Raw genomic sequence first — 13,016 nt, forward strand, 5'->3', positions numbered from 1 at the left:
AGATGTCATGTGGTGCCCCTCACACAGGTGACTGTTGTGCAAGCCAGCCCGCCCACCGGCCGTGGGTGGGGACCTGCCTACAGCTGTCGCCCAGCTCCTAACAACTCCTCGGGGCACACCCTGCTCATTAGGCCCCAGCCACGCCCAGCCGCCCAGACTCCTGGTTGAACCAGAATGCCAGGAGCGGGCGGTGGCTCCTTGAACCCTGAACAATGAGCTGTGAGCAGTTAATCCAGGCCCACGGCCCGAGAGCTGGGTGCTGGAGCTCAGGGGCTCCCTCAGCTATGCCCAGGACGGGCCCATGGGGCCTCCACCCTGGCTGGGCTCCCGTCTCCTTGGGGGCCAGGGAGCAGCAGGGGCCCCCAGCGGGAGCCAGGCAGAGCTCTAGGCAGTAAAAATAGACCTGTGTTTAGAGGCTGCCTCCCTCAGTGGAGGGCTGAGCCTGCAGACATTATCTCACTCCTGCTCAATGTCCCCCCAGGCAGGTAAGGGATGGGACTTGTTCCTGCTTTATAGCTGGGGAGCCCAAGCAGAGAGGATGGGCAGGCAGAGAGAAGAGGCCTCCCCGGCACAGCCTAGCCTGCCTGGAATGTGGCCCCAGCTGGGCAAATGCCCCTGCAGGCCCATCTTCCTGACCCCCTGTGATAGGTGCTGCCCCCTGGGGGTAGGGATGTGCCCCCCGAAACAGGCTGACTGGCCCCCAGCCGCACCTCAGCTTGCACCCCCCCAGATAACGCAGACCTGGCTCCCCTTCCTCCAGGGTCCCACCCCCCGCCTTGTTTGTAGCCCGGCCGCCCTCGGGGCACTGTGTGGCATGAGGAAGGACGGGGCTGCCCAGCCTGGCCCCACCTGGGAAGTACATCTCACGGGTGCTTCTGCTAACTCAGGATAAACCGGATTGGGGTTAGGCAGGTGGCAACATGCTGCTATTTGTGGAGGCTCCTGGCCTTTATGCTCCCATGACACCGGGAGGGTAAGGGCAGCAGCCACTGCCCAGCCACGGACTCGGGCCTGCCGGGGAGCCCAGATGGAGTCGCAGGCCACAGGCTGGAGGCCCAGAGTCTGTCCGGAGCCATGGGAGCTGCCAGGAGAGAGCCCTAGCCTGGAACACAGGAAACCCCAACACAACAAACACAGAAAACCCAACCCGGCCACTACCCGCCTGGGGCAGACTTCCCCTCCTGGGGCCTCATCTGTCCAATGAGGGGGTTGGATTAAATGAGATCCTCTCACTTCATAATTCCTCCACTGTCATTAGGCTGTGTTCCCTGACTCTCTGTCCCTCCATTGCTTCTCTTAATAAAACCCATTCAAGTTGGGGAATTAGAATTAACCTCTGTCTCAATTAAAGGCCAGGCAGGGAGTGATGGCAGAGGCTGGGCAGGTGCAGCCCTGGGCAGGCAGCCCTGGGGCCTCCTGAGAAGAGTGGAGAGCCGACTGCAAGCCCAGGGACCCTGCCTCATACCTCCTGCCCAGTCCCGACCTCAAACCTTGACTTTGTGAGGCTTACCCACTCTCCCCAGGTCTCCAAAGCCTGGGCTAAGGCACTTGGGCCAGAGTCCTCCCTGGAGATGTGAGAGCACAGAGGCCCTGCAGGGGTCATGCAGGATGGGGGCCATGAGTCCTCAGTAGAGAGCCCCTCGAGGTACCAAGGACCAGCCATAGGGCTTGAGGAAAAGTCAGAAGTCCTCTTAAAACCAACTCTGCTCCTGACATTCCTCCACTAGGAAGGCCCAGATCAAAGCACCTCCAGGCTCTGGAGGCCCTTTTACCTACCCCTTGAGTTGGCTAATCATTTGTAGAGGGTGTTTTGGTTGACAAAGCATTTTCCTAGATGTGGTGTCATTTGATCTTCATAGCAACACAATGAAATATTTTCTGATTTTACAGAAGGCAAAACTAAAGCTCAGAGTTTAAGCAAGTTGCTTAAAGGATCCCAACCAGGAAGTGGAAGAACGAGGACTGGGAGCCTGGTGGTCAAGTTCCAAGAACAGTGCTATTTCTAGGACATCATGTCCTTCTCTCCAGGCCCTAGGGACCCAGAAACCTTCCACTGGGACTCAGACAATAGGCTAAGGTTCTCCCAGCTAGCAAGGCTACATGTCTGTTATGTGTCTGCAGTCCAAAGGGCCCAGAGAACCGCCCTCCCGCTGCCCTGGGCCCTTGCCCAGGTCCATTGAGAAGGACAGTACTGCAGTTTCTCTGTAGCAGGTCTGAAACTCAGGGCAAACATTCCCCGAGGTTTGAAAGGATTGGATTTTTCTCCTGCTAAATCCTGTGATATTCTTTCTTAGAGGAAGTGACCCGGCAGCTGCCTTCAAATCTCTGAAAAGCCATGAAAACAGGGAATGGCCATCTTCTATGGGGACCGTGGACAGAGGATCAGGAAACAGATGGAACACAGCGTAAGGAAGGACCACGTAAAGATGAACTCCCAGGCCATGAGAACTGCCTGGAGATGTAACTGGCTGCTTTGTAAGGTGGTAAGGTCCCCGTCACTGGAGGAGTTCACACAAAGACTAAGTAACCATTCTTTCCTGAAAATGTTATATAGGAAACTCAACCCCTAGAGTGCTAAGTGGGAAGAATGGACTACAAGATATTGACACTTCTTCATACCAAGAGCCTATGACAAAGTGAGAATTATTTCAGCTTCTGTTTGCACCTCAGAGTCCCCCGTATGAGCACCATATTGGATCAAGACAGAGTTTTTGCTGAGTGTCTCTATTGCTTCCTGTGACAGACTGAGATGGAATGGAGGGAAGGGGTCAAGAGGTAGGGATGGGGGTGAGTATGGTAGCCCCCAAACCATAGCAAGGTCTGACATGGGAAGGTTCTTCTGGAGCTCCATGCTCTAAGGGCTGAGTGTGTTGAGGCCATCATTATTTGGCCTCCCTTGAGGTAACTGGGGCATTCCCATTGATTTGGGCAGCTAGCCACATATCTGCCTAAGCCCATGGCAGCTGTCCCCTTTGCCACAGTGACCAAAATGACTTATTGGGTCAGGTCAAGACAAGCCCTGCCGTGGCCATGAGTGTTGGCCAGCTACCTATGTCCAGGAGATAGCTGGCTGAGTCATCGGCCATTTCTTTGCAGCTGGCCTGGATCTTTCACATTAAGGAAGAGTTCTCTTGGGACAACTGAGTACCTGGAATCTGGAATGTGGACTTGCAGGTGGAGAGGTTTGGCACTAGCATCCCAGGACTATCCATGGGATACCCCAAACTACAAAACTGTCTGCCACAGCTCCCTGAGGGTTAGGAGACACCAGACCATCCCCCTCCTCCAGAAAGTCTCATAGGATTGTGCTCAGTTGATGAATAGAAGGCGGTATACCTTCCCACCCCCACCATCTTCTATGGACACCTACCTCCTGCTTGGTTCTTGGTTTTTGGTTTTTCCCTGGAAGCTTGTACTGCCAACCTGGAGAGGTTGGGGATAGGGGCACCCAGGCTTGGCCCAGCCTGGCCCATGTTCTTCTAGGAGTCCCAGGAGCTGCTCCCACTCATTTCTTCAATCAGTCAATGTTTACTGAGCACTCATGCACCGCAAACCAAAAAGAACAATCACCTCATAGAAAAATGGGCAAAGTATACGAACAGGCAATTGCCAGGCCTGGCCTTGCACTGATTTGCTGGGTAAATTTGGGCAAGTAACTTAACCATTCTGTGACTGTTACCTATCTGTAAAATTAGGATAATAATGGTTCCAATTCACTGGGTTACTGTGGAAAGTGAAGGGGATCATCCACACGTTATGGGTGGAACTGTGTTCCTCACAAATTCATATGTTGAAGCCTAACCCCTAGTCCTTCAGAATTTCAAGTTATTTGGAGCTAGAGCCTTTGAAGGGGTAAGTAAGGTAAAATGGGGCCATTAGAGTAGGACCCTAGTCCAATCTGACTGACCAGTATCCTTAGAAACAGAGGAAGAGACAAAAAGATGGGCACACGGAGAGAAGACCGTGTGAAGCTGTAACAAGACGGCCACCTGCCAGCCAAGGAGAGAGGCTTCAGGAGAAACGAACCCTGTGGGCACCCTGATCTTGGACTCAGGCTCCGGAACTGTGAGAAAATACATTTCTGTTGCTTAAGCCCCCCAGCAGCCCTCGCAGATGAACACAGCGCATCAAGCACTAGAAGAGCATCCGGCGTATAGTACACACTCAGTAAGTACCAGTTACTGCCATAAATATTACTGTTTATCTCAGCTGTATACACACCACATGAGTTTCCTATTGCTGCTGTAACAACCACAAACTTATTGGCTTAAGATAGCACATTTATATTATCTCGCGGTTCTGTAGGTCAAAAATCCCCTTGGGCTAAAACCAAGGGTTCTGCGGTTCCTTCTGGAGGCTCCAGAGAAGAATCCATTTCCTTGCCTTCTCCAGCTTCTAGAAGACACCTGTCTTCCTTGTCTGGGTCCTTTTCTTCCCCTTTAAAGCCAACAGTGTAGCATCTTCAAATCTATCTTTCTCTGACCCTCTTGCCTCCCTCTTATAAAGACCCCTATGATTATATGGGGACCACCCAGATGATCCAGGATAACCTTCTTGTCTCAAGGTCCTCAACTTAATCACATCTGCAAAGTCCCTTTTACCACAGAAGGTCACATATTCACAGATTTGGGGGATTCGAACACTTACATCTTAGGGAGAAGGGGCATTATTCTGCCTACCACACATACAATCTATCATTAAGTGACAAAGGAAGCCACGGAACAATGCATAATAGGTTAATCTCATTTATGTAAGAAGATACTAAATCAATTTATACAGACAGAAACTCAAACTATTGACTGTGAGAAATTCTGGGGAGGAACTCGGGGTTTCTACATTTGGGGTATTCTTTTTTTTTACAGTATGCACATATTCATGCATTACTTGTGGAATTTTTAGAAATTTTAAATAATTCGAAGAAAAAAGGAAGAAATGTGAACTCATCCTTGTGGAGCCGGGTCTAGAGACATCAAACAAATTCACAGCATCAAAACCTCTCGGTAAGTGTTCTGAGAAGTGTGAGCAGAGCACGCAGCAGCTGGGGTGGGGCCCTCACTGCCTGAAGTGACACCTTTGCTGAGTTCTGAAGAAAGAGAAGAAGTTTCCCAGGTAGAGAGGACAGAGAGGGGTGTCATGACAATGGGCCTAAAGGGGCACGACTTGGCCACATGGCTGAGGCCAGGCCCATGGAGAGGCGATGGGCAAAAGGCAAGGAAGCTCGCACCTGCTGAGCCCCGAGCTGCCGGGTCCTGTGCTGAGTGGTGTTGTGGGCATGTCCTCATTGGATGGAAGGGAACCAAGTCTGTGTATGTTGATGGAAGAGAGGGTCTGAACTGGATGGGAAAGGGCACGGGAGAAGGTGGTGGGCAGCTGGGCAGGGTCTGCTCCTGGAGTGCCTGACGCAGCCAAGGAGGGGTGAAGGTAGGGCCAGTGCTGGAGGCAATACTTCCCTCACCCCACACCCCACTTCTAGGGGCCCCATTCACAGCCTCAGCCCCCAGGCAGGTGCAAGTCGCAGGTCAAGGTCTCAGGCAGCCTCTCCAGGTGCTGAGGGTGCTTCCAGGCCTGAGCCCAGACCTGCTGCCTCGGGGCTGACTCTAGATCTCCACGTGGTGCCCGAGGCAGCTGGCCACAGACCTGGCCTGGGCCATCCCGGCAGCAAGGTGACCACACTAAACCATTTCTTGTCATCCTTTGGGGCTGCTCTCACAAAACGTCACAGGTAGGTGGCTTATGAACAACAGAATTTCTTTCTCATACTTCTAGAGGCCGGAAGTCTAAGATCAGGGTGTCAGCGTGCCTGGGTGAGGGTCCCTCTCTAGGTTGCAGACTGCTGACGTCTTATTGTGCCTTCACATGTGGAAAGGGGGTGACGGGGATCTCTGGGGACCCTTTTATAAAGGCACGAATCCCATTCATGACCTCATCACCTCCCAATGGCCCCAATTCCTAATACCACACCTTGGCGGTTAGACTTCAACATATGAAGTGGTGGGGGAACACTGATATTCAGATCACAGCACCCCTGAAGGGTTCCCAAGCGGGATGAGGCTGAGTCTGCAGGCAGAGGGGGCCCAACCTGTGGCCTTCTACCCCGTGGGCTTGTCCTGACCTGCAAAGCGAACACAGCCATGTCCCGAAGATGTCACTGCAGACGTGACAGGAGGCACCCATCAGCGGCCAAGGGGAGAAGTGATGGGGTGCGTGGGACCAGATGAGGCGGTGGCCAGGGGCATGCTGGCCCAGATGATGGGCTCAAAGCTCTGCTCTGCCAGTTTCAAGCTGTGTGACTTGGACAAGTTACTTAACCTTTCTGGGTCTCAATCTCCCCACCTCTACGGTGGGGTAATGACAGTATCTGCCTCATAGACGACTGTCTATGAAGTTCCTGGAACAGAGGGAACATATGGAGGTCTGCTGCTTAAGGGCCAGTGGTCATTTCTGTGGACTCCCCATGATGTCCCAGCTGGGCCTAGCAGGCAACGGGTCCCTTTGGGGTCTCCGCACTACCATGTCTCTACCCTCAACCAGCCCCTTGCTCACACCTGCTCCTGGGGCCCATGGGGTGGCCCAGGGAAGGGAAAGGAGTGCTGGCTCTAGGGGTGGGGAGTGGCCCTGGGGTGGGAGGAGAAGGGGGAAGCAGGGGTTCCAGAGTAGCAGAGACCCCAGCGGGGAGGTTTGCCCGGGGCAAAGACTGTTGCTCAGCAAATGGCTGGCTTTGGGGTGTTAGAGAAAGCTTTACGGGAGCTCTGTTTCACAGCGCTGAGGTGTCTGTCATGGTCTCTGGGGCTATTGTGAAAAGTTCCAAACAGAATTCTTAAGTCACTTTAACCGGAGAGAAGATCTGTGTGCCAGGCAGCACTTTGGGGAAGGCGGGGATCAGTGTCAGCAAGTCAGGGAAATGCTGAGGAGTCTGGGTCCCCTCGGGGAGGTCTCTGGCTTTGGGACATTAAAAGCGCTCAAGGAGAGGAGAGGCGTGCTGACGCCTTGGAGTGCGGCTACCTCCCACAGGAGGCCCTCCTTGCACAGAGCGGAGAGGGGCAGAGCCTCAGCACAGAGGCGCTCAACAAAACCACCTGGTGTGCAAGTCGGGGCAGAGCTGGGAAACAGCAGCACCCGTGGTTTCCTAATTCCATTGCCCAATGAGAGTGAGGGGCATCGTTCAGGTGTGAAATGCAGGCTATCAGTTCACCCATGGGTTAGGGATTCTCAGAAAAGGCTTGACCAAGGCAGGGGTGGAAATGATTGCAGAGGAAGCTCGGGCCTGCCGCAGACTAGCTGCGTCGCCTTGAATGACTTGCTTCTCTCTGGGCTCCCCCTCCCTCGTGCTGTAATAAGGAAGGACGGCTGCATAACGACATAGTTAATCATGATGCAGGGCTCACTACGTCTGAGTCACCTTATGCGTGTTATCTCACACAGCCATCCTGGGCAGTAGGTAGCTGCAGCCTCATTTTGCAGATGAGAAATGGAAGTCTGGGGAGGTTAAGTAACTTGTCCAAGGCCATTCAGCTAATGAGAGACCCGGCGCGGGCTGAAAGCCCAGAACAGCCGCTAACGCCACGCTGGATCCCTCTGGGTCAGCTCTGCACCCCATCCTCTGCGTGAAAAATCAGGGGAAGCGACCTGGGTGTCGTTGTGCTCCACCCCAGTGCTGGCCAGAGAGGCCACGAGGGCCGGGCTCTGCACCAGGAGGACAGGAACCGGGAGGGGATGGCCCCAGACCGCCACCAGGTCCCCGGAGCGTGAGAGGCAGAGGCGAGAGCCCCGGCACCCTCACTACACGCACGCTTCGTTCTGTGCTCACACGCCTGAGAAAGGGCACTGCCTTGAGTTTACCCTGAGCTCCTCTTTCCAAGAACCCACACACATCCTTTACACGGCAGCTTCTCAGTCTTCCACTTAAGACGATAATAACTTCCATGGAAACCTCTCCAAAAGACGTTTCCAGCCAGGGCTCAGGACCATCTCAGGCAGGGGATGTCATCACCATCATCATCATCATTTTCACAGTCCACCGAGGCAGAGAGGTGGCCAAGAGCAGGGCCTCTGTGTCACTGTTAGCTCTGCAAAGACCAGCTGGGTGGCCTTGGACAAGTCACCCATCTGTGCGCCTAAGCTTCCCCACCTATAGCCTGGGGATGGTTAGAAGGACTAAACGCAGAGTGGATGGGCAGAGCAAGCACTCAACAATGAGAGCTTTTTCATTTTTTTCCAGGTCCCTTTTTCAAATAAACGATTTTTTTAGAGCAGTTTTAGGTTCACGGCAAAACTGAGAGGAACACGCAGAGATTTGCCATATAGCCCATGGCCCCACACACGCACAACCTCCCCAACTGTCCACACCCCCGACCAGAGCAGCACAGCTGACCACGAACCTGCGTCCGTCACGTCAGCCCACAGACAACACGTCATTGTCACCCAAAGCCCATAGTTTACTTTAAGGTTCACTCTTGCTGTCGCAGGTTCTGTGGGTTTGGATGAAGGTAGATGCCATGTCTCTCCGTCATTATAGCGTCACACAGAGTAGCTTCACCGCCTAGAAAGCCTCTGTGCTCCGCCTAGTCAGCCCTCCCTCCCCTCTAACCCTTGGCAACCCGTGATCTTTCTACTGTCTCCATAGTTTTGCCTTTTCCAGAAAGTCATGTAGTTGGAATCATACAGTATCGTAGCCTTTTCAGTTTTTTTTTTTTTTCACAGAGGAAGAGGCATTTAAGGTTCTTCCGTGTTTCTTCATGGCTGGGTAGCTCATTTCTTTAGTGCTGAATGATATTCCATTGTCTGGATGGACCATGGTTTAGTTTTCCATCCATCAACTGAAGGACATCTTGGTTGGCAGTTATGAATAAAGCAGCTGTAAACATCTGTGTGCAGGGTTTTCAACTCATTCGGGTAAAAATACCTGGGAGCACTCTTGTGGGTTCATAAAGAGAATGTTTCGTCTTGTGAGAGGCTGTCAAACTGTCTTCCAAAGTAGCCGTGCCATTTTGCACGCGCACCAGCAGCAACTGTGGCTTTTATTTTTATTCAGAAATTAAAGGTGTCTTCCTTAAGATTACACAGCCATTAGTTAGCAGAACAGGGACCAAAAAGCAATCCTTCTGGTTCTGCACTGTGGGCGGTTTCCCTTTGACAACATTGCCCGTCAGCTAGACAAGCCGATCTCCTGCCCTCACAAACACATTCACACTTACTCACCATTGCTTTTGAAACCTGATTCTTGGTGCGGATGTATCCCAAAGGATTCCTCTTCTGCCCCGTCCAGGAAAGCCCACCGTCTGTCTGGTTCCTGTATCTGAGAGGCTTGTGGTGCTCCTGCCCCAGGCCCAGGTGCATACAATGGCCGGTGTCCAGGTGTTCCAAGCTTACCTGTACCTGGAGGAGAACAGGTGGCTCTGAGAAGCCCTTCCTCCTCTCAGAGCCGACCCAGCCAGCCCCAGAGTCCTAGAAGTCACCGCGCCCTCATCAGGGACTGGCAGAGGAAAAGAAATGGCCCCCACACCCACCCCACAGTCCAACTCCAAGGCTGCCTGTTCTTCCTTCCTTCCAGAGGTGAAATTCACATAATGTAATCAATCATTTTAAAAGTGTACAACTCAGTGGCATTCAGTACATTCACGATGTTGTGCCACCACCACCTCTACCTAGTTTTTAAAACATTTTCATCACCCGCCCAAAGAAAACCCCACACCCACTAAGTCGTCACTCCCCCTTCTTCCTTCTCCCTAGCTCCTGGCAACCACCAACCATTTGCCTCTTTGAGGCTACCTATTCTGGTCATGGAATAAACAGAATCTGTGTCCGGTTCCACACACGCTTCTCAGACCACACTTTCTGTAACTTCCTGGGGAAGGACGAGCAGAGACCTCTCTCGCTGCCTTTGCCTCTGACCCTGCCCCCCTGCCCACAGTGTCTTTGATCCAGTCAATCCATTCTATTTCTTTCTCTTTTATTTGTCATGAGCAAAGGACTTGTGACGGTTCCTAAATTCATTCAACAAATAGTTCATGAGCTAGCAGGGGGGACAGGGAAACAGTCATTAAAACAGTGTGATCAGGCAATGCTATGGATTTTTCAGAGAGGCAGGGGAGACCGTATGGAACCCAGGCTCAGGGTGAGGGTGGTCAGGGAAGAGAACAATGAGGCTGGGGCCCCCATCTGTCTTGTTGTCCTGTTTCCTCAGGACTTAGTACAGTTCCTGGCACATAGAACACGATGAACGAACAAATCAATCAACCAATTAATGCAGCTCTCAGATAAGAGCTGAAGGATGAATACAAATGGGCTTAGCGTATCTGAAGCCTCTTAGGCAAAGGTTCCCCAGCTTTGTACACTGAGAGACAGCTCGGTCTAGATGGATGTGGAAGGGAAGGGGGAAGCGGGTAGGAGGAGACGAGGCCAGAGCAGGCAGGGCCCTGGAAGCTACACGAAGGAGCTTGACTTTCACCTCAGTGCAAAGAGGAAGGCTTTTAAGCAGATTCGCATTCTAGAAACTCATCTTTCTAATCCAGATTAGAGATGATGGTGATCTGATGATGTGCCAAGAGGACAGAACAGACATCATTCTTGTCCTCCTCCGGCTGATGTTTCCCTGGGAAACAGAGGTACTTAATATATCATTAAAATAATTAATTCAGTAGTCACAAGGGCACAAGGTGTTCTGAGGGATGTCCTGAAGACAGTGACTTTTAGATGGAAACCTGAGAAATGAACAAGATTTGGTTAATTAAAGAAAGGCACAGAGCTTTCCAGACTACAAGAAAGCTTTTAGAAAGGTCCTGAGCAAAATGTGCTAAAGGAACTGAGAAAAGTCTAGTGTGACTGCTATACACGGTGTGAGGCTGGGAGTTTGATCAGATGGGGTCGGGAGACACGTGGGGCTCAGACCCCAAAGAACACTTTTACACATTTTGGACTTACCCTAAGTCAAATAGGAAGTCTTGAATGATGTAAGCAGGATCCGATTTTGAAAAATGGAATAACTGTATTTCTCTTTTGTGTGGCTGTGCACGTGACCTTCTTCCTGGTCACTGCAATCATCGCTTGCTTTGGAAGTGAAGTTAGGATTAGCAAAGAAAAAAAATGTGAAGGAGATAAGTACTACTTAGCTTCTGACATCGAAAATAGAATTTTTTCAGCCAGACAGTAGTCCTGAAAGACAGTCATTTGTTAAGAAACAGGGTATTCTGGATGTCTTGAACTTCCTCTTTAAGATATCAAGAAGCCAGCCTGACAGAATCAATGGCAGAGCTTTACTTCAGGAAGAAAACAGAGGAGAAAGCCCTGCTCTTAGGTCTGGAGGATACTGGGGAGGAGGCGAGAGAGGAAGCAAGTGCGGAAGGAAGTCAGGTGTGTGTCCTAATCGCCCATCTTCCATTTAAAGTCCCAAGCAGAGGTGCGTTAGATTGGGGGCGGGAGGAGGCTATTTCTGTACGCATCTAGAGGTCTTCACATCAAAGTAAACTTCCGTGTGGTTAGGCATAAGGAAGGTTTGAATTTAACCTTATCTGTTGTGGTTATGAGTTCAAGTCCCACGTAGGGTGAACTTAATCTTCTCAAGCCATCCTGGGCTCCCATGTTACAATGATGGCTACACTAGATCTTTTGCTGTGGGTTTTATACGTATAAGAAACTAACCAGAAGCAGATAGTTTGAAAGTCTAAGGTTTAAAAAAAAAATGCATTGAACAAGTATTCTCTACGGCCTGTTTTTTAACAGCTAGTTCTAATACAATCCCTGGGTCCCAGAACCTATAGCAGCAGCAAGTAAACTGTGAACTGTCTGAGGCTCCCAATGCCCATTTCAATCAAGCATAACTGTGGGGGATGATGGACCAGGAAGAACCTTCCAGAAGGAAAAGCCCGGAGACAGACAATGGACAGAAGTCTTCCCAGAAAACAGAACAGGGTCTGCCAGAGGGGCTAACCAAACCTTTTACTCCACTGCCCAAGAGGGAGGTCTTTATTCCTTCAGCCTGTTAGCAATGGATCATTTTTAAGAACCAGTGCCTCATGTGCTCCCTTTTCTGAACGGTGGTCTTTACTGCAATTACCACGTTCCCATTCCACCTGGTAGAGCTACACCTGAAGCCCATGGAGAGGACTGACATCCCCTAATAATCCTGAGCCTTGATCTGTGTGAGGTTTGGGGGTTGTCTCCCCTGAGGAGGGAAGGGGATAATTCAATACATGGGAAGAGGGGAGCACATGAATTTTTGGGTGGCCCAAGGGCTGGATATGGCAGAGACTGCTGATTGCTTTCTCCAGTATCCATTCTCCCCTTCTTCCTCCCCAACATAACTCCCAGTTTTATTACTAAGATTGTATTTAAGATTGTACTTCTCAGACTCCCTTGCAGCTAGCTCTGGCCTTAGGAGTAAGTTCAAGCTAATAAAATAGAAACAGAAGTGTCATAAGGTTTCTCAAGGAAGGAGTCAAAATAAAAGTGGGGGGGGCGGCGCCTAGGGGCCTCAGTCGATTAAGCTTCTGACTCTTGATTTTGGTTCAGGTCATGATCTCAGCTGGGCATGGAGCCTGCTTGGGATTTTCTCTCTCCCTCTGCCTCCCATTCCTGCTCACATGCTTATTCTCAAAAAAATGGGGGGAGGAATTAAGGGGGTAAGAGATGCCCCTCTTTATCCCTCCATATTGCTTCTTGGAAAACAAATGTAATGGCCAGAGTTTGCTGGAAATTCGGTCATGGGAATTAGGGTCACACCATGGGAATAGACAAGAAAGAACAGCCGAAGGACCCTGGCCCCTGACGACTTCATGACACAATCAGACCATACCTTCACCTCTGGCTCCAGACTATCGTAGGAGAGAGTAAAACACTGCGTGTTCAAGGTTCTGTTCATTTGGGTTTTCGGTCACAGGCAGCTGAAAGGAATCCTAACTGATAGATCTCTAGGCGAGGTTTTGAGCAGGAGACTTACATAATCAGTTGGGTGGTAGGACCCCAGATCCTACAGCAGCAGGGAACAGACTGTGAACACACCAAATCAGTTTGGGCAGCAG

Source organism: Ursus americanus, chromosome 7 (assembly GCF_024610735.1).
Source record: "Ursus americanus isolate L20-20 chromosome 7, mUrsAme1.1.p, whole genome shotgun sequence".
Taxonomy (NCBI): Eukaryota; Metazoa; Chordata; class Mammalia; order Carnivora; family Ursidae; genus Ursus; species Ursus americanus.